Raw genomic sequence first — 24,770 nt, forward strand, 5'->3', positions numbered from 1 at the left:
AAATATAACGAAATGTTAAGCGAGAGAGAGAGAGAGAGAGAGAGAGACAAAAAATAAACGTCTCAAAATGGAATCCGGAATGAATTAAAAATGGAAATAAAACTGATTAAATATATATTTAAAATGGCCTAAATTAATTGGACATTTTGACAGACAGATGGCACAATTCGATGTGGGTAATATTAAATGCAGATAGATTAAGTTGGCATTCCTGTTTATTTTTTTCTACTTCTCTTTTTTTTTTTTTTAAAGGTAGCGTATTAATAAGAATGATTGACAACTTTTTAAATAACTGGCAATTTTTTTTTTTAAGTTGTTTTTTTTGTTTTTAATTTTCAATAATATCGATTTCAGATATAGGATATACAGGTGTCGATTATGGATAGAAAGAATTTTATTTTAAACTTAGTCAAGTGTTTGCTAACATATAAACGTACAACTATTACTGTGAACGTTTATCCCGAAAAAATTGAATTAAGGGTACTACTAGAATTGGGGGAGTGGATAGGGTAATTTTTCTTCGACGTAAGGGGATTCTATTTCCACCGGAAGTACCTCTGAATTGATAGTTCACTTTCTCGAAAATGGGCTCTCAAGCTGCTTCTGCGAGCTTCCGTGTAACCTTAAGATTAGTAGTCAAAGGAAGTCGTGAGAGGATTTACATCAATCTTTTTTTTTTTTAACGTTTTGCAGAACGTTTGATCAAGTAAAAAAGGAAATATGAATTAATTTTCAATGAAATTATCTAACAATATTTTTTGTTATTGATAATCAATTCTATCGCAAAACTGAATTTTGAATTAAATATTCAAAATAGTTGGACACGGTCAACTAGCGATTAGTAACCGAGCATGCGGAGCGGGACGAGGAAGCGTACAAACGTACGCACAGTACGTTCATTACGTCACCATATGACGACGTTCAAGCGCGTCATGAGATGTACAACAACATATTCATCTTGGCCTGGCCTAATTTACATACTATACTGCTCATTAAATTATCACGAACTTTAGAAAAGAATAAAAAATAAATAAAAATAATAATAAATTATGAAATTATTTACATATTTGGATAAGGCGTATTATTTTATTTATTTTTGTATAATGCTTTATTATTAGTTATTCTTGATTTTGAAAATAAATTATGTTTCAATATATGAGGGCACTTCATCAGTAATAGCTGATCATCCAATAAACAGCTGATCGAAGAGGGTCCGATATGTTCGAGTAAACCTTTTTTTTATTAATGTCCTAATGGACGGGAACGTGAAACTCTGGTAGGCGCCACGGTAGCCGAGCGGTTATAGGCTAGACCCGCAAAGCTAAGATGTATTGTTGATTTAGGTTTAGTGGGTTCGATTCCCCTGGTGTATGCCTTGGATTTTATCTAATGGTTAATATGAGAAATTTATAGTAAAGTATGTTAGGCGTTTATAGGCTAGACCCGCAAAGCTAAGATGTATTGTTGGTTTAGTGGGTTCGATTCCTCCGGTCTTGGGCCTTGGATTTTATTTAATGGTTAATATGATAAATTTACAGTAAAGTATGTTAGGCGGTTATAGGCTGAACCCGCAAAGCAAAGATGTATTGTTGGTTTAGTGGGTTCGATTCCCCTGGTCTAGGTCTTGGATTTTATTTAATGGTTAATATGAGAAATTTATAGTAAAGTATGTTAGGCGGTTATGGGCTAGACCCGCAAAGCTAAGATGTATTGTTGGTTTAGTGGGTTCGATTCCCCTGGTCTAGGTCTTGGATTTTATTTAATGGTTAATATGAGAAATTTATAGTAAAGTATGTTAGGCGGTTATAGGCTAGACCCGCAAAGCTAAGATGTATTGTTGGTTTAGTGGATTCGATTCCCCCGGTCTAGGTCTTGGATTTTATTTAATGGTTAATATGATAAATTTACAGTAAAGTCTGTTAGGCGGTTATAGGCTGAACCCGTAAAGCAAAGATGTATTGTTGGTTAGTGGATTCGATTTCCCCAGTCTAGGTCTTGGATTTTATTTAATGGTTAATATGAGAAATTTATAGTAAAGTATGTTAGGCGGTTATAGGCTAGACCCGCAAAGCTATGATGTATTGTTGGTTTAGTGGGTTCGATTCCCCTGGTCTAGGCCTTGGATTTTATTTAATGGTTAATATGAGAAATCTATAGTAAAGTATGTTTGTTAGTCGCCTCCGTCCACAACACCTAATTTGGTTGTTGGTCGTAAAGCCCGCCTGAAAAAATACGCATTACAGCTGGTCGTATGGCTTTAGCTATAATTCTAAACTTCTTTTTCTACTACCAAAATAATGGCTTCTTTCAAAAATTTCTGTATATTGCCACGGAGCATTCGATGTAAATCGAAACTTTAGAATTCGATTTTTTTTTTTCTGATATTATTTTATAGAATTTAGCCGTGATCAATCAATAATTAACGCACGTTTAGTTTTTTTTAAAATGTCGAGGTTAAATAAGAATGGTTTAATCTATAAAAGTTTTTTGCGATTCATTTTGTATTTTCATTATTCTAATAAATATAATAATAATAATTTTTTGTATAAGTTTAATTTTTATGAGATGGTGAATGGGGTTTGAATTGTTTAAGATTCCATCGTGTTCTACACTCGTTTCTTACCTGCATCTTCATCTAGTTTTTCGTGTTCCCCCAGATGCTTCTATAGGACTTAACAATTCTCCTTTACCGCTGCAAAGGAATGAAAAAAAATATTAAAGAAAAAGTTGCAAAATATCTAAGCAGTTCTATCAGCTGGTCGACTTCTCACGATCTTAAGTCTTTGTAAGTGTTACACTTTACAAAAAAATCTTGCTCATGCGCACATACATATATAAATAGAACATATAGTTCAACTGTAGTTGCATATCATGAAATTTACATAAAATATGCTTTGTTTTTGTCATGACACTGAAACTTCCTTTAAACGGAAAAAAAAAGTCATAGTTTAAATGAATTTCTGTTTAGAATATCTAATTTAATCGTAGTTAGCACAGCCTCTTAGATCTGGTAAAAAACAAAAACAGGAAGTAAAATGTAATTGTGTATAAATTTCCGGAAATTGAAAGTCAATTTTACACGGAAGTATACGTATTTTTGAAAGACCTTCTGACTTAAAATAAAATTCTTCAGAAACCTTAATAAGTATTCTGTTTGGCAAGAAAATCTCAAAAACTGCAAAGCTCAAGAGGCAGGAAGTTGGGTATTCTGTGCCAACTTCGGCCATGATGGGATGTGGTACGTCGAAATTTGGTCGAAGACGTTTGGAAAGCGTTTGTGATATCCTTTAACGTCCTTCCTTCCGTAAGCCATTTAAGAGCGGAAAGTGTTCGAGCTTGACTTCTATCTCGCTTCCGGTATCTAATAAAAGCTAATTTCTTTACAATTATTTTTAAAAAAATTGGTTCCGATGTCTAATCTTTAACACCGGAAGTATCACACGTCACTTAAGACATATATTTCACTTTTCTTTTGAAAATGTTTTCTTTGATTGGCTATTAAACTTCGTAATTTAAATTTTATTCACTATAAAGTAATTTGGCTTGTGATAGTTTCGAGGAAAGATGAAAGTAGACTGTAACGTGTCGCTTTTGTGTAATCTACGGTTCTACCCTGTGTGAATGATTCAAACTGAATTTGAATCTTTCGGTTCCATCAAAACCGGTTTCTATGTTGCTTTAACGTTAATGAATGATTGTTAAATTTCTTAATTTATAAATAAATAAAAAAAAAATCTTGACATTTTTAAGTATAGTTAATTAACCCCAAGTTTAATTCCATCAATACTTTGGTTAGATCAAACCAGTGCTCTTTTAAGAGATATTGACAAGACAGGCGATCACTTTTAAGCGATCAACTTAGATTGTAATTATCTGATAACTGGTCGGAATCGATTGACCTTTCTAAATTTCATAATTGAATTTGTGAATTTTTAATATTAATATTAGATTAGAACGATCTAGATATTTATCTTGTAAATGAAATTAAATCCATGCACACTTTGAAATCGTATAACTGGGGTTTTGGGAGGCTGTAAAATTTATGGTTTATATTTTGTGCAGACTTGGAATTTTTTACTTAACCTAAAGTTAAATCTTAATGGTGTAATCTAAGGTTGTTTACAAACAAACGAGCCAAAAATGAATTGTTACCGATCCCAGAATAAGTTAACGATTTCTTTTGTTGGTTCAATTAATTCCAATAAAAATTATGGTTCTTTTGTAGAGTAAATTATAGGGTCTAAGGAGGAAGTAGAGTAGCCCTTTCTTCAGGATTACTGAGGGTGTAGAATCCCTAGGGAACACTAACTGGTACCTTGTACGCATTACAAAGTTCCAATACTGTGCCCTGTAGGTACTCTCTAGTAGTACATTGTGTTATTATTCTAAATAAGACTGGGGTACCTTCAGGATGATCGTAAGCCTGTATTTTGGGACACTATAGGCTGAGGGTAGACGCGTAGGTAATTCAGAGGATAGTGTGTAAAGTTTTGTCCTAAGTTTTCTTAAATAGAAGGACTGAAAGAGGCGCTGTAGTGGGCGCAATGGAGCCTCTGGGATCACACCGTAGCTTCTGGGATTTCCAGCCAACTAGCATTCAATCTAAACGGTCCAGCTTTTTCCCAAGGACCATAATTTTTTTGTTTAATCAATTTTTGTGACCTCAAGGTCTAAAGGTCTCTCGTATCGCAAACGGGGCAATGCAATCATGCATTGTAGGCGGCAGTTTCATTCTCTTGCGTCCCTCCTTATCTCAGTTTACTGACCTAATCCAGTCTTACGCTAAGAAGAACAGATTGAGCAGCTATAGACGCGATGTGTGCTCAAATAAGTGTGCTATCTAACCAGAGAGGAGCCTTCCTCACCAGGTCATTTGGAGAACGCTAATTATTTTACTGAGATGCCTACAGATCGGCCTAGGGGTCATCCAAACATCTTAAACTAGATCTTAGGCATTCTAGATTCGCAACTTAGTTTTCATAGTAAATTATTTTCTCCCCGTTGAAACCACACTGTCACAAACAAAAGGATATTCGACTTCAAGTGAGGAGGTATTTCTTGCTGATGAGCATCATAATGAAATTTGGTTTCCGGTAAAAAGATAGTAACTTTGCCACGATCATTTTTGCGCAAAGAAACATTTAAAAGACTACTCTATATTTGAAAGAGTTAATACAAACTCTTTTAAAAGACAAAAAAGTATTAAAATAATATATTATCTAAACTAGTTTAAAAAAAGGTAGCTCACGTATAAACAGTATAAAAAACTACACAAAACTAAAAGCACACAACTATCATGTCTGCATCAGTTTATGACGTCATATAACTGTCATGTTGCTTCTCCTTATCGTCATCAACAACAAAGTTGTTGATGATGATGTCGAGGATGATCATCATGCCAGTTTTATACAGACATGCTTACCAACCAACAACAACTGAAGCAGCATCATCATCTTCTGTAACATTATCTACAAACTACCCAGACCAGCACAGTCCTGAAATAGAGACGGAGAGTGAGGAAGAGAGAGAGAGAGAGAGCGCAGAGGAAGTGAGAAAGGTTGGCCAATCTTACCCAACACGGAGAATATACAATTCTCTATGATGACAATATAACACAAAACAACAGCAAAAATCATAATAATAATAAAAAAAAAAAAAAAAAAAAAAGAACAGAATATGCTTTCTTGTAGCGTTATTATAAACGCCCCCACAATGCTATATTGTATACTCACGACAGCTGAATATATCAATGTGGCTGTGTATATGTTACTCTAAGAGGAAGGTTTCATAGCTGTTATATTTTTCCAAACAGCTGTTTCGTGTGTACATGATTCCTAGTTATGTGTTCTGTTTTATATCTGTATATATATTTCGCTAGAACTCGCTTCTCTGGACTACCAATGTAGATAAATATCTACATAAATGCTCTACACACTATTTACATCAAATCTTCTGGAAAATAAATAAAAATAAACAAACAAAATAACTGGCTCATTTACAGGAGATTGTAGTCCACAAAGGAAAGCTTACGTGCTCTAATACGCGCGTTTAAGAGGAAGTGATGTGTGTAAAATTTTAAACGTATAAATTTCTCTGGAAGTACATATTTTGGGTTTCCTGTTTCGAGAGAGAGAGACAGAGGAGAAATTGTTTTAAAGGAGTACAAGCATTGCGTAGAACGCAATCTGTTGCCGTGGCTGGCGATACGTCAGCGTCACATTGAAAGTGCTGTATCTCTAGAAGCGATTCAATATCCGATTTACGTAGGCTTAACACTTTATTCCCCTATTCGTGAAAGCTCAACAATTCTTTCTTTCCACCAATCCCTGTGCTCGATAATGCATGCTAAAAAAGAACAAGGACTACTCTATATTTGCCCATGTCAGTCTCCTGATTTCGTTGGTTTTTGCAAAATGAAACCTTTCATTTGCCTCATCCTTAGACAAATAGAAGCAATCAGGGTAACGCTGGATCTTGCAAAAAGGACAGACTTCTTTTGTTAGACCTATAAAGGGTCGTCTGGTTCACGTAAGAGCCGGGGCACCACCTCTATATCTTACAAACCAAATTTATACATAAATGAACATTTACAAGTTTACAAACAAACTATTATTTTAATCTTTTTAATTTTTTTCAATAATAGTTTGTTTAGGGAAGGGATTAGGTTACTTACTGACTTATTGAAGGGCTATAAGGTTCATGAAGGACCCGAGCCTCAGCCACTACAGCTCCCCACCTCTCTCTGTCTCTTGCGGACATTCTCCATCTCTGCTGACCAAGGGCTTCCAAATCTTCCTGCAAGTCGGTCAACCATTCCTAGTCGTGGCCTACCCCTCGGCCTTTTTCCACCAGGGTGTCCATACAGTGCTTTCCTGGGGGACCTCTCGTCTCCTCCATTCGGTGCAAATGTCCCAGCCATCGTAGTCTACCAGACTTTATAGTGGCTACTATATCAGGCTCACCGAACAGTTCAACGACTTCTCGTTTCGTCCTGATCTTTTATAACCATCTTGCAGGTCCTAACAGGTCCGAAAATCCTTCTTTTCTTTCCCACCTGTACAACCTTTGTTCGTCCGCTTTGGTTAATACCCATGCTTCCGTACCGTAGGTAACGATTGGACGCAGGGTAGTCTGGTATATTCTTAACTTTATGGCTCGGGACAAGCATTTCCTTTTGAAAACTGACTGTAAAATAAAAAAAATAGTTCGTTACACCTCTAAACTTAACGACAATCTATCGACCGGATGTACGGTTATATTGAAATAGATTTCTAATTAGACAGGAACAATTAATTATTCAAATCATTAAAAAGTTTTATAATTTAAAAAAAGATTTTAACGAATTACGTGAAGTAAAAAATTAAATAAAATCGTCCACAAGCAGATGTCGTTTTTCTCCACATTTCTGACACCATACTGAGGTTCTGAATGTGGAGCAGGTTTTTAAAGGCCAACCTGACGTCAGGTCAAATCAGCTTTACGCTATTTAACTAGGTACCATTTAACAGATACAGAAAAATTAACGGTTCTTGTCGCTTAAAATTCATGCCATTAGAATAGATTTGTGGTTGTTGTAGATGTTTTTTGTGTAATAAAATAGAAGGTTTCCTTGAAGAAGATCGGAGTCATTGTTTGCTGAAAGTTTAATTTCCGGTTCAGGGGAAGTTTGCGTACGACACTTGGGATAAATTTTGATTATTTTAATGCAATGGTGTTAGGGCTGTAAAAAGTAGTCTTAGAGGGGCAAAAGGGCATTTATTTTTATGAACAGCACTAAAGGCACTACAAAGCCCATGTTTGGAAGTGAAGGTACACACTGGCACGCACTTCCGGCATAATAAAAATCTCATTTTGTAATGAAGTAGACAAGAAATGGAATATCTATTCCATTCATGAGTCTAGAACCTGTCTTCGGTAAAACTAAGGATCTCGTACAGAATCGCCCTGACTAGGGTGCGAAAAATTCAAGGATTTAACAGAAACTAGGATGAACGGGGGGCCATCAGAAACAAGGGATTTATCCAAATTCTAGTCCTTCTTAAAAATTCCTCTCCACCGAACCGACACAAAAAAGACCCACTCCGCATACGGGACTACACATTTGAAAATGTAGCTGAGTTTGTTTACCTAGGATCTCTCGTGACAGCGGATAATGACGTCTCCCAAGAAATAGGAAGGAGGTTGTTGACGGTTAACAGGTGCTATTATGGCCTAAATAAGCACCTTAAAAGTAAATTGCTGACAAGAGGCACCAAACGTAGGCTGTACCAAGACCCTCATTCGGCCTGTCTTGGCATACGCCTCAGAAACCTGGACCATTCAAACCAAGACAGACGAACACCTGCGAACACGGCAGAAAACTACTGCGCAAAATCTACGGCCCAGTAATTGAAGGCACGACCTGGAGACGTAGGAAGAATAGAGAGTTATATGATCTAATGAAGGAACCCCCCCAGTAGTAGCCTGGATTAAATTAAACCGGCTGAGATGGGCGCAGGCCATGTGGCGAGGCTGAAAGACCCCGGATAGGCGACGGAGGGTAGGGAGACCGTAGACTGCGTTGGATTGATGGAGTTGCCCAGAACGCGAGGAATATCATCCTCGGACTGCGTAACTGGCTGGCAGCCGCTAGAGATAGAGACGACTGGCGGAAGCATATTGAGGAGGACCGGCTCTGAAAACATCCATAGACTTGGGGATCATCCCACAAAACCCAGCACACATTATTCCAGGAGATGAAGAGGGGGGGGATAAACCCTTTATATTGTTTGATAACTTTCAAGATTTTTGGAAAACTTCGAGACCAGGGGAAAAATGATACAGGAAATCTTCTATCTCGGCCTTCAGTTTTAAGTTTTTTTTTGTATTTTTTAAATACAAAAAAAAAATACTTCAAAGAAAATTTCCTGCGGCAATCACAGGAACAAAGGAAGTCTGACACTGGCACTTCCGGTAGAGATTCGACTTGAATCTTAACGGCACAATCATAGTACTTCCTCTTACTGACCAGTAATTACTATTTTACATCATAAATTTTTTTTAGAAAAAGAAATTAGGACATCATTTAATTCAAGCAAAAAATTTTGAAGACGTCATTTTGATTTTTTATTTTATTTAAATTAAATAATGCTTAAGCGAACAGTTTGAATATTTTACAGAATACTATTAAGAGCTTGAACCTGAGATAAATAATAAGAATTCGTAGCAAGACGTTCAAATCGAACGTCTGCCCACGCGATGTTTTTTTTTTTTTTTTTTTTTAATTTCTTTATGATGTATCTCTTTTCAAGAATAATGTATATTTATTTCTTCTTCATCTTTTTTTTCCCCTTGTGATCCTGATTGGTCCTGCACTGCATCAGAGGTGGCGACCTTTCTGAATTTTAACACTCGAAAATTGAATGGGTTACAATACAATTGCTGACAGATTATTTTATAAATACTATTATACTCTTTGGAATAATGTCCAACGTTCATACAACATTTATTTAAAAAAAAAAGTTGCTTACATTGTTTCGGTTACTTCAGATGAATATTAATTTAAAATCATTGAGCAAAAAAATTTAACAGGAAATGACAGAGTTTGACAAATGAATGGGGATATTTAGTTTATTCAATTACACTTCCGCTTTCTATTTACATCCGCTTTACACCGGAAATATCCGTTTTTCAGGTCCCCTGATCCCAAAAAAAAAGAAAAAACAAAAACTAGACACTGTGATGTGGCTAAAGCTGGAACTGCCAGTACTAAAAAATATGTAAGCCTTAACATACTCTTAAGTTGAATATTCGACGTCGAAGTTAAAAATAAAAACCTTTAGTTTCTGGAAAATTCTCCCAGTCTAGGCCTTGGATTTTACTTACTGTTTAATATGACAAATTTGTAGTTAAGTTAATGTTGTAGTTGGTTTAATGGGTGTTCGAGTCCCCTGGTCCCTAGGCCACGGATTTTATTTAATGATTAATAAGAGAAATTTATAGTAAAGTATGTTTAGCGGTTATAGGCTAGGCCCACAATGCTAAGACGTATTGTTGGTTTAGTGGGTTCGATTTCCCAGGTCTAGGTCTTGGATTTCACTTACTGTTTAATATGACAAATTTGTAGTTAAGTATGTTAGGCGGTTATAGGCTAGACCCGCAAAGCTAACATGTATTGTTGGTTTAGTGGGATCGAGTCCTCTGGTCCCTAGGCCACGGATTTTATTTAATTATTAATAAGAGAAATTTATAGTAAAGTATGTTTAGCGGTTATAGGCTAGACCCGCAAAGCTAAGATGTATTGTTGGTTTAGTGGGTTCGATTCCCCCGGTCTAGACCACGGATTTTATTTAATGGTTAATATGAGAAATTTATAGTTAAAAGTATGTTTGGCGGTTATAGGCTAGACCCGCAAAGCTAAGATGTATTGTTGGTTTAGTGGGTTCGATTCCCCCGGTCTAGGCCACGGATTTTATTTAATGGTTAATATGAGAAATTTATAGTTAAAAGTATGTTTGGCGGTTATAGGCTAGACCCGCAAAGCTAAGATGTATTGTTGGTTTAGTGGGTTCGATTTCCCAGGTCTAGGTCTTGGATTTTATTTAATGGTTAATATGAGAAATTTATGGTAAAGTATGTTTGCTAGTCGCCTCCGTCCACGACATCTAATTGGTAGCTGGACGTAAAGCCTGCTTGAAAAAATTCCTTCTTCTACTTCTACTCTATCATTTTGATTAACCAGGTTTACCGAGAACCTAGACGAAAGGAATTTTGTGGTCTTCCCAGATTGATCTGTTGAACCGATTCTGGCGCTGGATTCTGGTAATGAATTTCCTAGTTTAGACATTCCAAAAAGTCGCCTTTTGTTATTGAGCTGACAGATGAGATCTTTCGTCAAGAAATCCTTGAAGGAAGTTCGTTTGAGTTGTAGGATGATGAGGATACTTTGTCTTGCTCAGTTAGGTCCAAGATGATCCAAGTCTATCGCTAATACAAGAAGGTGGTTTTTCAGGATAAATAACACAAACGAAATTGATAACCCTTAAATCATTCTCGTTGCCTTTTCTATATGATTTAAGGTTTTACTTCAAACACAAAATGGGGCCTCCTCCCACCCAAACTCATCGTAAATATATATAAAAAAAAAAAGATTAGACCAGATTAGATAACACAGTTGGACCGTAAACAATGAGATCCAAAAAAACCAATCAATTCCAAAAAGCTTGGCAACACTTAAATTAATTAAAAACAAGAGTTCCGTATATTCTGGGGCTTAAGTGATTTTGACCATAAAAGGGGGAAATGATAATTATATAGAGCGGAGGGCCCACTGGTCATGGAGGTGGCTGCTTGAATGGAGGGAAAGTTTCTGGAAGGAAGATGGTCCATGAATCTGAACCGACGTATCTCTACTGGAATAACGTAATCGGTGACAGTTTAAACAGGTAATTAGTTCTTTTAATTTGGGAATGGCGGTATCGTGTGTTTCTGTGTGTGTTGGTTGTGAGTGTGAGGGGGTGAGAGAGAGAGATATTAGAAAGAGATAACACTAAGGATACTAATTAAATTTTTGTAAAATAAAATTCTGTACGTATGTATGTACGTATTTTTTGTTTCTTTAATAAAAGTAACGTACTGAGTGCACTGAACTAACGGGCCACGTTGCCTTTGCGCGACAACTAGAGGAGATAGAATAGCATGGGTGGAGGGGAGGGGGAGAGAAAAAAAAGATCGATAAAAAAACCAGGACGACAAACAGGTAGGAAGGAAAAGAGTTTCTTGCTGGTATAATTGGTGGCAAAAGATAACTTAGCTACTGAAGAATGCACTTGTTAAAATATCTTGGGTAACAGATGGAGAGGAAGACTACTTCTGGTAGTAGACAACGGGCCCAATGCAGCCAATATACACAGACGCGCGCCTACCATTATATCTACATACGCGCACGCGCCGACACACCATCTTGATGTCACCGTGGTATCTCCTCTCCTTTATTATTTTATATACCCACCAGCTCTGATTTCTTTTTTCTTTTTTCTTTTAATGTTATTTCAAAATTATGTGATAATCTCTTGCGATTTCCTTCCTGTAGATTCCTTCCAACTTCCGTAAAAAATTGATAAAACTTATTGCTCACTGGTAAGGATTTAGATATTGTGAATAAAAATTTCCCGACAATAAAATCGTCTACACTTAACCATAACGGAAGTGCTGCATTTTCCTGAATTAGTTCTCTAGTTCCTCGTTCTCTCTAAATCGATTTCAAAGATTTTTTTTTTGATGCTTTTTGGTCCAGCACGTTTAAGGGCTATTTCTGGAGAAGATGGGAGGGAGCCGGAAAATTCTCTAAGGTGCCATTTAAGTGCAATGTACGATCTCATCAAAAAGTAAAAAAAAAGTAAAGTAAAGTAATCGCCTATTTTTTCAGGCGGGGTTTAACGTCCAACTACCAAATTAGGTGTCGTGGACGGAGGCGACTAGCAAACATACTTTACTGTATATTTCTATTATTAACCATTAAATAAAATACAAGACCCAGACCTGGGGAATCGAACCCACTTAACCAACAATACATCTTAGATTTGCGGGTCTAGCCTATAACCGCCTAACATACTTTACTGTAAATTTCTCATATTAACCATTAAATAAAATGCAAAGCCTAGAGACCGGGAATCGAACCCACTAAACCAACAATACATCTTAGCTTTGCGGGTCTAGCCTATAGCCGCCTAACATACTTTACTGTAAATTTCTCATATTAACCATTAAATAAAATGCAAAGCCTAGAGACCGGGAATCGAACCCACTAAACCAACAATACATCTTAGCTTTGCGGGTCTAGCCTATAGCCGCCTAACATACTTTACTGTAAATTTCTCATATTAACCATTAAATAAAATGCAAAGCCTAGAGACCGGGAATCGAACCCACTAAACCAACAATACATCTTAGCTTTGCGGGTCTAGCCTATAACCGCTCAGCTATCGTGCGCCTTCAATTCAGCACTAAATGCCTGCTTCCATCAACAAAGTTGCAGCAATGCTTCCGATTGAACTTATGGTTGCCAGCAAAAGATCATAATTTCTTTATGTAAAGAGGCCACGGTAGCACGCAAAACTAATGTGTATTGTGGGATAGTGGGTTCGACTACCGGTCTAGTACTTGGATTTTATTTAATGGTTAATATGAGAAATTTATAGTAAATTATGTATGTTAGTCGCCTCCGTCCACGAAACCTAATTGGTAGTTGGACGTAAAGCCCGTCAGAAAAGTCAACAATACTTTGTACGTATGTATAAAACAAGTTAAAATGAACTCAATCTTGACTAATTTGACACCAATTGCTATAATTTTTATAGGTATTAAAGTTTAGGCTAATAAAACTTAATTATAATATACCCGGTATTATACTGTATACATACATCCGGAGGAAATAAATCTTTCATGGGTCTAAGGTGCTTTCCATTGATGGAAAAGCGAGATGGAGTGTTGCTTGCAAAAATTTTTATAATGTTGACTATGTGAGTATGCTCGTAGCGTCGTCCTCCGCCTTGGCGTGTCTCTGTGTTGTTAGCAACATTATCACTGAATATGTGTACATCTGTTGAATAGAACAGTGTGTGCGTTTGTGTGTGACACAACATTGTTGTAGAAGTTGAGAATTGGAGCATCAACAATATTGCACCTCCGGTCGTGTTCTTTCACAATCATTATTGTCCCTCATTTTTATAGTGATACACCTAATTTGTAGGAGCAGTCCTCACATTTCTATTCCCTCAGTAATTAATTTTTCTAACAATTAAAACAAAGAAGAACTTTATGCAATAAAAGTGAATAAAGAATAGAAAATCTAAAAAACTAGCAACAAGTTGATTGTTAACTTGAAGAAACATTACTTTTTATTTTATACTTGTTTTGAAGATCACTATAGAGATAAAAGGAATTACAATTAAACTTGTTCTTCTCATGCTGTAACACAATCAACCACAAAAAACCTAAAACAAATGAACACCACTGGCGGCTGTACAATCAATAAAACTGTTAGATATTTCCTTCTGCCATCTCTTTGCCAATTGATCTTATTATTCTTCTTCTTCTTACTCCTCTGTTCCAAGAATGGGTGTTCCACTTCCTTATTTCCTGTGGCTATCTCTCGTACGGCATCCTCCACTTATGCTTACTCTTCATCAGTTATGTCCATTATAGTATCCTTGAATTACATTTCCCACCTGAAGTGGTGAAGAGAGTGAATAATAATAATAATAATAATAATAATAATTATTATTATTATTATTATTATTAGGGAAGGGATTAGCTATGAGGTTAGCATACTGGACTCCCACGCGGAGGTCCCGGGTTCGAATCCAGCAGCTGACCCTTAGATTTTCTCTTCCTAGGAGCTTCTTACAGCTCACTGTCCGGTGATGGACAGTGTTGTCTGAGGCAGGCAGTGCACTGGAAAAAGCTCCGGGCGCTAATAACCTCAGCTGTTGATGCGCCAAAAAGAAAAAAAAAAAAAAAAAAAAAATAATAATAACTTCTAGAAACTTCTAGAAAGGAGAAGTTTATGGAAATCAATAAATTTTGCAACGTAATTGACTCACAGACATGTGCACAGTATGTGAACGAAAAATATAACATATATCAGCATAGTTTATGCACGTGTGAACATTGAAGTAGTGACGTAACTTTAGTTAACAGAAAGACCTTACGGGTGGGGGATAGGTCTCCGATTATTTATTAAAAAAATAATTATTACTATTATAATTTTTCATAGCCTAATGATGGAAAATGTATGATGGTGGTTGTGTTTTTTCCTCCAGTTGTTAGTCATTTTTCCTAGGAATACTTAAGGGAGTACTGAGGAGTTAGAAGTAAGGTTCCCTTCTAGAGCAGAGGTCGCCAAAGTGCGACCCCAGGGGTCTATTTAACAAAAGTAGGGGGTTCGTCTGAGCCAAGGGGTAGATTGGGGGTCTTATTTATAATTCCTTATTATTTAATAAATATTAAGGTATTTAAATTTCAACATAAAGATATTTTTCATAAAACTATTGTTAACCTCAATGTAAAATTACTTTAATAAATGTTTAAAAATCATAAAATAAATGTACAAATAGATAGTTTTATTTTTAATTAACTGAAAATTACTTTTATGGGGGGGTCGATGGAGATTTCGGAAAATTATATAGGGGGGAGTCCATGATCAAAAAAGTTTGGCGACCCCTGATTCTAGAGCATCATTGGTAGTGTAATGTACGGCCTGATTACCTGTAAAATTTAATAAGATCTCTATATTTCAATAAAAAATTCCAAATTTAATGAACTTTTTCGGTAATTTTTTTGAAGATTTGTGGTTTCCTGTCCAAAATTCTAGGATACGTGAAACTTTTAATTACTCCTGTAAATTATGATAAGGGGAAAGTCGTGTGATTTTTTTTTTTTTCATGCCAGATTTTACTTACCGCTTAAACCGGATATCCCTTCTATGGATTTCCGTCAGGTCTACTACCCACAGTCAACCACCCTCAGATCTTGTCCCACCATCGTCTATTTTCTTCTGCCATCTCTTATTCTGCCATCTTATTCTTCTTCTTCTTATTCCTCTGTTCCAAGAATGGGTGTTCCACTTCCTTATTTCCTGTGGCTATCTCTCGTACGGCATCCTCCACTTATGCTTACTCTTCATCAGTTATGTCCATTATAGTATCCTTGAATTACATTTCCCACCTGAAGGTGAAGAGAGTGAATAATAATAATAATAATAATTTTTTTTTTTTTTATGGAGGGGGAAAATGCATAATGCATCGTCGTGGGTGAAATGCCCACGGGACCCTCACCCACTAAAAAAACCCACCTCCCCTAGAGGCATTGAAACCCACCTTGGAACCACTAGCGCATTACATCAAGGTGGTGCCTCACAATAGCTCATACGAGCTCTCACCGGATTTAATTAGTCTTAATTACGACAGGAGTAGACGGAAGTCCAGCTCCTGTTTCTTTCCCCTTAACACCACCTTAACAAAGGCAACCACCCGGTCCCAGCAGTCTTTGGGCTTTCTGTTTCTTTTTCCCGCTTCTTTGGACTATTTTCTTTCTTCTTGGCTCTTGACCTTTGCGTTTCCCAAGGCCATGCGACTTCCTCAGAAGTTTGTTCGCTCCACGCATCCACACTTGTTTTCTGTTCCTCCTGACTGATGCTCGGTGCTGAAGTCGACGCTTCGGTCACTGTTGCCGTTTGAGTCTGCGGTTGCAACTTCCTTTCAGAAACCATCCTCTTTTTAAGCAGGCTGTCCAGGATATCCACGGATTCGTCTAACTTCAATAATCCTTTTTTCACATCCATACTGACATTCTTTTGGACTTTCACAGCATCCTTCATCTTTTTAAGGACTGCCTTGATTTTATCCAATTCCTGCTCCTCTAATTTACTAATTTCTAAGTGTCCTTCCAAGACACCTGTCTTCTCCGTCCCTCTACTTGCATTTAATTTTATAGACTGATTTACCATAAGTTATTTGCCAGCGCATCGTACACAAGGGGGCGGGCCGAAATAGCTGGGAGCGGGTGTACCCTTGGATAATTTTATCCTACCCCAGTTCCCTGAGGCCCAGCCTTCGCTTAACCAATCCCGAGATCCTGACGGATTGGCGTTCGCTCGGAGCAATGACAGCCTTTAACATCCGTCATCCAGTGTGTACTCCCCGATCACGGCCCGAAGGGGCTGGTCCCTGATCCCAACTGCAAGAAAGGTCCAGCAGAGACCACTCACATCCTTCCCACTCAAAACAGAAGGGACCAATCACATATTAGTTGGGTAAGTGATAAGGAAAAAATAGGATAAGGGTGAGGAAGATGGAATAAGGGTAAAATGTAAGGGAAGGACGAAGGATTGGTCAACGGACAGTTGTCCCTTTAGTCGACTCTTACGACAAGCGGTAAATACTGTGGTCCTTTTCTACCCCTGGAACCACAGGGGGAAATAATAATAATAATAATAATAATACTCACTGTCCGGTGATGGACAGTGTTGTCTGTAACAAGAGAACACTGTCCGGAGGCCGGCAGTGCAATGAAAAAAGCTCCGGGCGCCAATAACCTAAGATGTTGACGCGCCCTAAATCATAAAAAAAAAAAAAAAAAAAAAAAAATAATAATATTAGGGAAGGGATTAGCTATGAGGTTAGCATACTGGACTCCCACGCGGAGGTCCCGGGTTCGAATCCAGCTGCTGACCCTTAGATTTTCTCTTCCTAGGAGCTTCTTACAGCTCACTGTCCGGTGATGGACAGTGTTGGCTGTAACGAGAGAACACTGTGCGGAGGCCGACAGTGCACTGGAAAAAGCTCCGGGCGCCAATAACCTTAGATGTTGACGCGCCTTAAATCATAAAAAATAATAATAATAATAATAATATTCCTAGGAGCTTCTTACAGCTCACTGTCCGGTGATGGGCAGTGTTGTCTGAAACGAGAGAACGCTGTCCGGAGGCCGGCAGTGCACTGGACAAAGCTCCGGGCGCTAATAACCTCAGCTGTTGATGCGCCAAAAAAAAAATAATAATAATAGTGCTTTCTTTATATCAAATAATTCCAAAAGTACTGTAGTTTAAGATACAGCTATTCAGATCTTGCCAGCATAAGTTGTGCCTCAGAAAATGACCAAGAAAGTGACTAATTAGTTCAATGTTTTGGATTGTTCTTATGAACCATAAAAGAAATATATATCCTCCTTTATATCATAAAACATACGTAATTCCATAAAATATTACCATAAATTCTAGAAATTAAATACCTTCATTTAGGAATACACCAAAATACTGTAATCCATTCTATGAAAACATGAAAATAACATTTTGTAAAAAAAATTAAACATTAATTTCATAAAATTAAATATAAATTAAAAATGAGTAAGAAATAGCGTTTTTTTTTAAAAAAAAAAAAAAAAAGAAAAAAGATTTAATAAACCTCTATGAGGCCAGAAATTGCGTCGATCTCCATCCAGGGAAGTTGTTAGTTAAGGAAGTCGGGCGACCAAAGAGGTATCTAAATGTACGAAGTATGTACACACGTATATACACATAAAATATATTAAGGTAGATATCGCACGTGCTTGATACCTCTATGGACTTGTACCGCTGCAGTAAATCGTTTTAACTTTTTAAAAGTAATCCTTCCAAAGAGGTTGTTGGGAAAAATAAATAAAATACTGGACAAAACACATTTTTACTAAATTTGGTTTCATTACTAATTCTAAATTTGCCTTTTTCTGACATGGAGATATATTGCTCATGGTTGGCTTATTAAATTAATGTCCGGGGCGATCCTAGATATTTTAGGTTCTAAGGGGGGTGGAGGGGCTGTACAGGTTTTTTAAAGTTGAAATTTGTGTTTTGTAATCTTCAAATTGCTTTCAGTTATCGTTATGGAAGAGTTTTGGCCACGAATCATTGCCTATTGCAGGTGTTTTTTTTTTTAAAGTACGTAACTTTGCTTGAAGTTAACCGAAAAAAACATTTTAGTTACAACTAATTTATTTATTATCTTTCGATTTTTGTAGCGCTAAAGACGATTTGAAGTCTTACTTGTGAGCGAGTGAAATGCAAGAGGTTATTAATGCAAAAGCGTTAAAATGCAAGAAGTCATTATTCGCTTGTGCTGGATAATAACCTGATCGGTTTCAAACTTTTATCCATTATCAGAGAGGTAGATTAATCAATTCGGTGTAGACATTTTGGCTTCACTTCCGTTTCCATCTCACATAACACTTGCTGGCTGAATTAGGGAGGTTACAGTGTGGGTTATTCAAAATGTTAATTACTTGTAAAAAAAATCTTAAACATTACACATACAGAAAACATGCAGAACCATTGTGGTCCATTCAGCCTCTCTTTCGTTTTTCTCTTCTTCCTCTTCTTCTTGGAATAGCCACATCAACTACCAGGTCTTCTGGATAGGACTCTGCATCTAATGGAGAATAATAAATTCTTTCAAAAAACAAACTGTACGGGAGAAGTAATCACAGAAGCTTTTTTTTAAGGATCCCAGCATCAGCTCAAAGTATCCCAGCATCAGCTCAAAGTATCCCAGCATCAGCTAAAAGTATCCTAGATTAGATTAAACTAGAGCGGCCTCAAGGCCTACGCCACTGCGACCCCTTTGGATCTATTGTGGCTCCCCTCACTCTAAAGCTTCACCCTTCAGACCTGTCCTTTTAATAACTCTTGATGCTGGCGAGCGGCTCTTGGGTAAAGCTCACAGGCCTTGGTTTTTCCACCCTGAGAAAAAAAAGTATCCCAGCATCAGCTCAAAGTATCCCAGCATCAGCTAAAAGTATCCCAACATCAGCTCAAAGTATTCCAGCAACAGCTCAAAGAATCTCAGTATCAGCTCAAAGTATCCCAGCACCAGCTCAAAGTATCCCAGCATCAGCTCAAAGTAGCTGGGAAGCTTAACCTCTCACAGACAACATTCGCGGCACAGCAAGATTATGCTATAGTTTAAGGATTTACCATAATTACAGCAATTATGTTAGATTAGGATCGAGAATATAGCGCGGACTAGTTCCCCAGGATGCTGTAGTTTTCGAACAGACTTATCCTACAGACTTCTTGCCATTTACAGGGATGGAACCGTTGTGCAGACCGTTGTGCCAGGAAGAGGAGGAGACGGCCTCTCACCTGTTGTTCGACATTGTGTTGCAATCGAGCGGTTGCGCTATGAATTCTTTGGCTCTTTGAGACCAAAGGAGATATTGTAGCGCAAAAAAAAACTAGTAGGGAAAGTCCTCAACCTTTTTAGAAGGGGAGGTTTCAACTACTAGATTCAAAAGGGGAAAGCACAATAAGGCGTAGGTCCCGTCCCGCTTTTCTCTAATCTAATCTATAGGTATAGGAAACTTCCATTTTGTCCCAAATCCAATGATTCGTCCAATAATGTGAAAGTATCCTTTTAATGGTCTCCATGAGCCAAAACCTTCTTTTCACAACCTTGCAGACAGGATTTAGGAGCGTTTCCTCTTCTCCTGCCATATATGTGCAGAGGGGAAGGTACTCAACCAGTAGGGATACCCTGAGATGTTTTTTTTTTTTTCTGAGAGCACTTCAGAACTGGGTACCCATTCTGATACCGGTTTTTTCGAAAACAAATACTACCACTGAATAAAACCGCAATTTATCCTATACGCAGGGCGCTTCATAAGATTTCAGAAGACTGGTGAATGATGAACAATGCATTCCCGTGGGACGTAGATTTCCTGTAATAATCCAAAGCATCACCACAGGATGTTGATCGCACTAAACCCACTTTAGTTTACCACGGCTTCTAATTTAGCCTAAAAAAAAAAATAATAATGAATACATCGATTAAAGCGAACACGAGTACAATATGATACTCGCCTCCGTTCCATCCTAAGCACATTATTATTAGCAGCTGTTACATATGCAACATGTTCCAACATGTTTATGCATAACTAATTACACCAATTTTATAATTACCTGGTATTGTTTACTGTTTTAATGCATTCCATTCATTGTTTCCTCACTCTCTTTATTCGTTCACTTTATTATGAATGAATCAATTGTATTTATTTATTCAAATGATCTAAATTGATCAGCGAATTTTTTTTTTTTGTAAGGTTGATCTAGTTCATTGTATCGTGTTTAATTATAATTTCAAAAAAATAGTTTGTCATCAATTTCACTTACTTTTTTTTCTAATTTGCATAATTTTTATATTAAACAAGAAACCTCTGAAGATGAATGAAAATTGTTAATATTCACCACATTTGGAACTTCGAAACTGGTGAATAAAAGTTCTCTTGTGAAGCACCATCGTTCTCTCTGGGGTCTTACAATTCTAATTTAATCAAGAAATTGTCTTCATTGGATCAACATTGTCTTGTGGGGACCCATTGTTGCAACTATAACCTTATAGGGATTCTAACTCCCTCACTGTTGCAGACCCCAATAACACTCTCCTTCTAGTCCAGAATATCTGAGAAATCTCCCAATCTGAGATAGTAAAGTAAAAGAAAAGTAATCGCCTATTTTTTCAGGCGGGGCTTACTTTACTATTTCTCATTTAACCATTAAATAAAATCCAAGGCCAAGACCGGGAATCGAACCCAGTACCACAATGCATATATCGCCTATTAACCCGTTCGGCTACCGTGGCGCCTCAATCTGAGATAGTCCCAGACAGGGTATATCCTACTTCAGCCCTACAGGTAGTAAGTCCAAATTCTCAGGTTTACAAATCTTCAGATAATGGCATCGCAGCCAGTTGTAAGGTGTTTTACTGGAGTTTAGTCCATCTTTCCAAAAAAAAGTATCCGCAAGTACCCATGGCGATCCTTTGACCAGTAAGCTCGCCAGATTATAGTACTTGCTAACTACCCAAAACTCTCCAGGAAGCATGGAACCTTGAGTAGACGTTCTCATCGATTAAACGAATTCCTTATTCGTTTTCTATTCTCGGATCTCCAACGGATTCTCCAAAGAAGAAGAAGTGAAACAGCCATAGATAAGTTGTCAGATATAATCTCCATGATGTCCCGCAATTGCGGAGGACGTTAGACCTTTTGTTTGTATCTTAATCAGGTCAAACCTCCACCCTCATTTATTTCTTCACAGCGCTGATTAAACAGGTTAACTTTGCCGAATTGCAGAAGCAGTTTTCAGATTATCTTCGTAGGACTTATTAAGTACTCTTTACGTTATAGCCGTCGGAAAGCGTGTCAAAGATATATTTATTACTTGAAACAAAAAGATATAAAGACAAATACTGCTCAAGACCACGACAATAATTCTAGATGAATCTAAAACATGACGTTCAGAGTGTTGCAATATTTCGTTCTCCTCCCACTCTCACAGAGACATTAAAGTAAATCTGGACTCTTGTAGTATTTAAAAGATTTCTGAGGGAGAGATTCACTTTTCAAAGTACGAACGCACAAGAACAAACGTCTTCTTACACCATAAGTTCCCAAGGTGTTGAAGAATAGAGTAAAGAACCAAAAGTATTTCTTAAGACGTCTGCTAAAACATTGTGTACGTACTCTCTCGTACAGTAGGTTGTTGCACAGTACACTTTATGACGTAGTGAATTCTCCCAGAGCATTGGGTTATTTTAATTTTCATTTCCCACAGTATTGAACTCTAACAGAGAATTCTCATCAAATAGCTGGTGGATAAAAGGACGTTCAAAGAGAGAGAGGGAAAGAGAGAGAGATATTCGCTGTCGTCATTTTTGTGCGGGTGTGTGTGTTTTAATTTAGACGAAAAGAGGTTGTTGTTGCCAGGGCGTTGGATTTTCCCAGAGATTTGAATGCTCTCTGTAGTGATGAGAATGTAAGTCAAGTGTCTTTGTTGCCCCAAATAATAGCTACAACAGAATGTTGCACAATTTAGGTTACAGGAAAATGGTAAAAAAAAAGGTAACTGGGTTAGAAATTAGCATTACTTTTTTACTGGCCACTCAGTTGAATATCTCAACTTCTATAGCTTAAGATTCTGTATTGCTTAAAACAAACTCTTCTTGTCTAATAATATCTGTCTTCTATTCTATTCTTATCTTAGTGCTATTAATTCCAGCAATTATTCCAGTTTTAATTTCAAAATTGCAAGTATTATCTTACAGGAATTAGGAAATTTCTGGGAATGCTCTTAAGAAATACTTTTGCCAAGGTCAAATCAGTTTTAAGTTCGTTTAAGAATGGCCTGGAGTAGCTAGGTTAGTTAGCCTCTTTTTGCCCTTCATCTCCGAGTAGTCTCTCTTTATTCCAATGATTATCCATGATGCCACGAAGAGTAAGAGACTGGAGAATGGACCACAGTAAAGATGTGAGGACTCTTTAATTAATTTAATTTCAGATGCCTAAATTCAGCGTTTCTCAACCTGTGGTACGCGTTGATTACTGTTATCATGAGGGACTCCTTGATTTTCTTTTTTGTTTTTCTGATGTGGTTTTGGCGCATTCAGATGCCATCTGAATCTGAAGGTGATATACACGATTAGAAGCAGTTAAAAAATAATAATAATAAAATCTGAAAGGCATACCTTATTGTTTTAAAGTTCATCCCTAAAGGTAGTATTTATCTAGAGAGCCCTTCATTGCCCTTAACTTCTCACCTGTAACAAATAATAATTTATATTCAATATTTTTTCAAATGAACCTAGATAAAGTGATAGATAAATCAGTATTGACTATCTAATGCTGCGGACTAGTGGTACGCGAGTTGCTGGTTGGTGGTACGCGAAAAATAATCAGTAATGGAGGACATAAACAATTTTTTAAAAAAAATCAAAGCATAAAAATCTCCTTTCCTATAACTCATAAAAATTATTTTAATTAATAATATTATACAGTAAAGTTGTTAATATGTACAGTAATAAGATTGGTCTATCTCAAGATATAAGTGAAAATATAATACATTTAACAGGATTAAAATTGTCTTTCATGGAGTATTTTCCCCAAAGCCCGAAAACACAAATGATAATTCGGATTTCAAACCCATTCTAAAAAAGAAAATTTAGGAAAAGCTACATCATTATCAATAAAAGATAAAGAAAATTTAATAGAATTATCATGTGACAGAACTTAAATGATAACTATGTAAAGATCTGCTTAAAGAGACTGGATTGTAATGAGTAAGCTCTATCCAAGCAACATTAAATTTAATTTAAAAAAAGTTTTAAAACTAAGATCTTACACTTTACAAAGTTTTATAAAGTGAACATGAACTTGTACTCCTTTGTAACAGATACATTGGTATCTCTATACAAATACAAGATAATAATAATACTCGGAATAACAAATTTCACGAAATACAATCATTGTTTACGAAGTGGTACAATTTAGCATGATTGGTACAACCAAGTGGTACGCGAACCAAAAAAGTTTGGGTAACGCTGTTCTAAATTATTGAAAAAAAATACTATCAAATGATGTGATTAGTGTATATTGGATTCATATTGCAAAGATTCTGGGTTCGAATACAGCTGCTAGCCTATAAATTTTTTTCTTCCTTGAAGCTTCGTTGTCTAGGGATGGACCTTACTTTTTTTTTGTTTTGGTAACGAGAGAATACTGTCCAGATGCGGGCAGTGCACTGGGAAAAAAGGAAGAAGCTTTAAGTTTTCTCTTTTACACCGCCAAAGAACATCTGCCAGCTAATCTGGATCCACCCATTACACATACAATCTAACTTGTACATTACTTGTGACCTACTAAGGTGCGCGTTCGTTCTATGTAATCACATTCTATGGAGCCATAGAACGAAAGAACGAACTGATTTAATGGCATTCTAATGGTGCAAGCCATCAATCATCCTACAATGACTTCACTTGACTTCAATCTGATTTCTAGTCAAACTCAAATGCACTTTAGTTAGACCGAAAATAGGGTTATATGGGTAACTACAAAATTATAGAAGTTCACTTTTACAAAAAAAAAAGGTAACATTTTTGGTGATAACTGCCAAAAAAAACTGCAGTAACCTAAATAGCATTTCAGGACGTACAATATTCTTCAAGTCCTTACAAGTATTTAATTAACTTTATCATTTTTAATAATACTTATTGTTAGGACGTCTACTTTCTCTAAATGATGAACTAAGGTCATCTTTGCGGCGTTCATCAACAACCAACGATGATGATGAAGCCTTAGCTCGAAGACCTCACTAAATCATTCAAATCGATACTAGCGAAGGGCGGTGTATACAAAAAAGGCTTTATGGTTAAATTAATTTAATCTTTACAAAAGATAAGGTGCTTCAATAGCCGAGCGGTTATAGG

At 36.7% G+C, this 24,770-nt stretch overlaps 1 protein-coding gene across 2 annotated transcripts in view; it reads left to right on the forward strand.

The window, feature by feature from the left end:
• LOC141457697 (uncharacterized) overlaps window positions 1-24,770 on the forward strand; it is a 286,354-nt gene that overhangs the window by 14,969 nt on the left and 246,615 nt on the right. The window lies entirely within an intron of this gene.

Source organism: Rhodnius prolixus, unplaced genomic scaffold (genome assembly GCF_049639745.1).
Source record: "Rhodnius prolixus isolate KJV_2025 unplaced genomic scaffold, Rpr scaffold_5, whole genome shotgun sequence".
NCBI classification, from domain to species: domain Eukaryota; kingdom Metazoa; phylum Arthropoda; class Insecta; order Hemiptera; family Reduviidae; genus Rhodnius; species Rhodnius prolixus.